This window comes from Triticum aestivum, chromosome 5A (assembly GCF_018294505.1).
Source record: "Triticum aestivum cultivar Chinese Spring chromosome 5A, IWGSC CS RefSeq v2.1, whole genome shotgun sequence".
Lineage (NCBI taxonomy): Eukaryota > Viridiplantae > Streptophyta > Magnoliopsida > Poales > Poaceae > Triticum > Triticum aestivum.
In genome coordinates, this window is record NC_057806.1 from 299,641,980 (window position 1) to 299,647,800 (window position 5,821).

Below are 5,821 nucleotides of genomic sequence, written 5' to 3' on the forward strand. Positions count from 1 at the left end.
TGTTTGCCTTTTTCCCGTATGTATCCTTGTTTGTGTTTCCATGTGCCTTCTATTTTCTTGCATCTTTGCTTGCTAAAAATCTATTGATATGGATCCACTTAAAGTGTTCTACTTTGATCATCTTCGATCCTTATGTGCTCGTGCTGAAACCCCAACTAGCCTAGTTGATGGGAAATCTTTAGATGAGCATGCTCATTTTGTGCGTCATCGTTTGTCTGAAAAAGGGAAGCTCTTATGGTATCATATAAATAGTTTTCTATGCTATGCTTGGAATCTTTGTGAAATTTCTGATTTTACTTGTTGCTCTAAGAACCCTAAAAAACACCTTCCCTACCAATGTGAGTTCAATGATAATGAAATCTTATCTTCTTATGCAAAGGGTGTTTATAGTTATTATGATATCGAACAAATTGAAGAATTTGTCATTTTTAAGGGTGCTCATGAAGTTGCTTCTTTGATTGAAAAGTATGATTTTACTCTCAATAAATCTGAAAATTCCGTCATACTTAAATATTGCAATGAAAACTTTGCTCATAATGTCTACGTCCAAGAATTTATTGAAAGAATGACCGTTGCTTTGGAAGAAAATAACGATATGCATGAATCTATAGATAATGATGACTCCGATGATTTGGTTCAAATATCACTTGATGAACATGATGCTTGCTATTCTTGTGGCCATGATGCCAATATTTATGAAGATGAATTTGCTATAGTTCCTTATGTTAAATATGAGATCGTTGCTATTGCACCCATACTTGATAGTTCCTTCGATGAAAAGCATGATTGCAATGATGTTATTATAAATTCTCTTAATGTCAATTGTGTTAATGATATGCAAAACCCTAAACTTGGGGATGCTAGTTTTGCTATGACTACTACTTGTTGTAATGATCATGATTGGGGTGATTCTTCTTATGATATTGAAAATTTATTTAAGCCCCGTGATGAATATGAAATTGATAATAGTGTTTGCAATATTATTAAAAGTGGGTTTGGAAAGGTCATGACTTTAGTTAATATTAATCCCACTATTTTGGAAGAGTGTCAACTTTGCATGCATATGGATCGTGTTGAAAATATTTTATGTGATAGCTATTTTGTTGAATTTTCTTATGATCCTACATGTAATTATTACGGGAGAGGAAAATATGGTGGTAGAAATTTTCATGTTACTAAATTACCTCTCGTTATGTTGAGATTGCTATTGTTTCTTTCCGCTTCCTTGCATATGCTAGTTTTTGCTTGCCTTGATAATTTGTTTGCCTATAAGATGCCTATGCATAGTAAGTATGTTAGACTTAGATGTGTTAGTCACGTGTTTTATGATGATCTCTTTGTGCTTCAATTCTTGTCTTTCATGTGAGCATCATTGAAATATTATGCCTAGCTATAAGGCTTTAAAGAAAAGCGCTTGTTGGGAGACAACCCAATATTTTTCCTTGATGTTATTCAATAAATAATTTATTTATCCTCTGTTTTGGTTGTGTTTTTTGTGTTTAATTAGTGTTTGTGTCAAGTAGAACCGTTGGGAAGACTTGGGGAAAGTATTGTTGAACTTGCTGTAAAAAAACAGAAACTTTAGCGCTCACGAGAACTGCTGTAATTTTTATTTGGAGAGTGATATTTATTTAATTCTTTTTGAAGATGATTAATAGATAAATTCCTCACGTCCAGCAATTTATTTTAGAATTTTTGGGGTTACAGATCTTGCGCTAGCTACAGATTAAAACAGACTGTTCTGTTTTTGACAGATTCTGTTTTTCGTGTGTTGTTTGCTTATTTTGATGAATCTATGGCTAGTAAAATAGTTTATAAACCATAGAGAAGTTGGAATACAGTAGGTATAACACCAATATAAATAAAGAATCAGTTCATTATAGTACCTTGAAGTGATCTTTTATTTTCTTTCGCTAACGGAGCTCATGAGATTTTCTACTTTAAGTTTTGTGTTGTGAAGTTTTCAAGTTTTGGGTAAAGATTTGATGGATTAAGGAACAAGGAGTGGCAAGAGCCTAAGCTTGGGTATGCCCATGGCACGCCCAAGATAATCTAAGGACACCTAAAAGCTAAAGCTTGGGGATGCCCCAGAAGGCATCCCCTCTTTCGTCTACTTCTATCGGTAACTTTACTTGGAGCTATATTTTTATTCGCCACATGATATGTGTTTTGCTTGGAGCGTCTTGTATGATTTGAGTCTTTGCTTGTTATTTTACCACAAGCATCCTTGCTGTACACACCTTTTGAGAGAGCCATACATGATTTGGAATTTGTTAGAATACTCTATGTGCTTCGCTTATATCTTTTGAGTTATATAGTTTTGCTCTAGTACTTAACTTATATCTTTTAGAGCACGGTGGTGGATTTGTTTTATAGAAACTATTGATCTCTCATGCTTCACTTATATTATTTTGAGAGTCTTAATAGCATGGTAATTTGCTTAAAATCCTAATATGCTAGGTATTCAAGATTAGTAAAAATTTCTTAAGAGTGTTTTGAATACTAAGAGAAGTTTCATGCTTGATGATTGTTTTGAGATATGGAGGTAATAATATCAAAGTCATGCTAGTTGAGTAGTTGTGAAATTGATAAATGCTTGTGATGAAGTTTGCAAGTTCCGTAGCATGCACGTATGGTAAACGTTATGCAACAAATTTGAAACATGAGGTGTTATTTGATTGTGTTCCTTATGAGTGGCGGTCGGGGACGAGCGATGGTCTTTTCCTACAAATCTATCCCCCTAGGAGCATGCGCGTAGTACCGAGGTTTTTGATGACTTGTAGATTTTTGCAATAATTATGTGAGTTCTTTATGACTAATGTTGAGTCCATGGATTATACGCACTCTCACCCTTCCATCCTTGCTAGCCTCTTCGGTACCGTGCATTGCCCTTTCTCACATTGAGAGTTGGCGCAAACTTTGCTGGTGCATACAAACCCCGTGATATGATACACTCTTTCACACATAAACCTCCTTATATCTTCCTCAAAACAGCCACCATACCTACTTATTATGGCATTTCCATAGCCATTCCGAGATATATTGCCATGCAACTTTCCATCATTCCGTTCATCATGACACATTCATCATTGTCATATTGCTTAGCATGATCATGTAGTTGACATAGTATTTGTGGCAAAGCCACCATTCATAATTCTTTCATACATGTCACTCTTGGTCCATTGCATATTCCGGTACACCGCCGGAGGCATTCATATAGAGTCATCTTTTGTTCTAGTATCAAGTTGTAATCATTGAGTTGTAAATAAATAGAAGTGTGATGATCATCATTTTCTAGAGCATTATCCCAAGTGGGGAATTAAATAAAAAAAGAGAAAGGCCATAAAAAAGAGAAAGGCCATAAAAAAGAGAAAGGCCATAAAAAAAGAGAAGGCCCAAAAAAAGAGAAAAAAATGAGAGAAAAAGAGAGAAGGGACAATGTTACTATCCTTTGCCACACTTGTGCTTCAAAGTAGCACCGTAGTCTTCATGATAGAGAGTCTCTTGTTTTGTCACTTTCATATACTAGTGGGAATTTTTCATTATAGAACTTGGCTTGTATATTCCAACAATGGGTCTCCTCAAGTGCCCTAGGTCTTCGTGAGCAAGCAAGTTGGATTCACACCCACTAGTTTCTTTTGTTGAGCTTTCATACATTTATAGCTCTAGTGCATCCGTTGCATGGCAATCCCTACTCCTTGCATTAACATCAATCGGTGGGCATCTCCATAGCCCATTGATTAGCCTCGTTGATGTGAGACTTTCTCCTCTTTTGTCTTCTCCACATAACCCCCTCATATATTCTATTCCACCCATAGTGCTATGTCCATGGCTCGCGCTTATATATTACGTGAAAGTTTATAGGTTTGAGATTACTAAAGTATGAAACAATTGCTTGGCTTGTCATTGGGGTTGTGCATGATGAGAGCATTCTTGTGTGACAAAAATGAAACATGACTAAACCATATGATTTTGTAGGGATGAACTTTCTTTGGCCATGTTAATTTGAGAAGACATAATTGCTTAGTTAGTATGCTTGAAGTATTATTATTTTTATGTCAATATGAACTTTTTTCTTGAATCTTTCGGATCTGAATATTCATACCACAATTAAGAAGAATTACATTAAAATTATGCCAAGTAGCACTCCGCATCAAAAATTCTGTTTTTATCATTTACCTACTCGAGGACGAGCATGAATTAAGCTTGGGGATGCTTGATACGTCTCTGACGTATCTATACTTTTTGATTGCTCCATGCTATATTATCTACTGTTTTGGACATTGTTGGGCTTTATTATCCACTTTTATATTATTTTTGGGACTAACCTATTAACCGGAGGCCCAACACAGAATTGTTGTTTTTTGCCTATTTAGGGTTTCGAAGAAAAGGAATATCAAACGGAGTCCAAACGGAATGAAACCTTCGGGAACGTGATTTTCTCAACGAATAAGACCAGAGAGACTTGGACCCTACGTCAAGAAAGGAAACAGGAGGCCACGAGGTAGGGGGTGCACCCACCCCCACCAGGCGCGCCCTCCACCCTCGTGGGCCCCCTGTTGCTCCACCGACGTACTCCTTCCTCCTATATATATCCACGTACCCTCAAACGATCAGAACAGGAGCCAAAACCCTAATTCCACCGCCGTAACTTTCTGTATCCACGAGATCCCATCTTGGGGCCTGTTCCAGAGCTCCGCCGGAGGGGGCATCGATCATGGAGGGATTCTACATCAACATCATAGCCCCTCCGATGAAGTGTGAGTAGTTCACCTCAGACCTACGGGTCCATAGTTAGTAGCTAGATGGCTTCTTCTCTCTTTTTGGATCTCAACACAATGTTCTCCCCCTCTCTTGTGGAGATCTATTCGATGTAATCCTCTTTTTGCGGTGTGTTTGTTGAGACCGATGAATTGTGGGTTTATGATCAAGTCTATCTATGAATAATATTTGAATCTTCTCTAAATTCTTTTATGTATGATTGGTTATCTTTGCAAGTCTCTTCGAATTATCAGTTTGGTTTGACCTACTAGATTGATCTTTCTTGCAATGGGAAAAGTGCTTAGCTTTGGGTTCAATCTTGCGGTGTCCTTTCCCGGTGACAGTAAGGGCAGCAAGGCACGTATTGTATTGTTGCCATCGAGGATAACAAGATGGGGTTTTCTTCATATTGCATGAGTCTATCCCTCTACATCATGTCATCTTGCTTAAGGCGTTACTCTATTTTTAACTTAATACTCTAGATGCATGCTGGATAGCGGTCGATAAGTGGAGTAATAGTAGTAGATGCAGGCAGGAGTCGGTCTACTTGTCTCGGACGTGATGCCTATATACATGACCATACCTAGATATTCTCATAACAATGCTCAATTCTCTCAATTGCTCAACAGTAATTTGTTCACCCACCGTAGAATACTTATGCTCTTGAGAGAAGCCACTAGTGAAACCTATGGCCCCGGGTCTATCTTTATCATATTGATCTCCTACTACTTAGTTATTTCCTTTGCTATTTCCTTTGCCTTTATTTTACTTTGCATCTTTTATCATAAAAATACCAAAAATATTATCTTGTCATATCTATCAGATCTCACTCTCGTAAGTGGCCCTAGAGGGATTGACAACCCCTATTTGCGTTGGTTGCGAGGATTTATTTTTTTTGTGCGGGTGCGAGGGACTCGCGCGTAGCCTCCTACTGGATTGATACCTTGGTTCTCAAAAACTGAGGGAAATACTTACGCTACTTTGCTGCGTCATCCCTTCCTCTTCGGGGAAAACCAACGCAGTGCTCAAGAGGTAGTAGGCGAGGGGAGCGGTTTTGCCT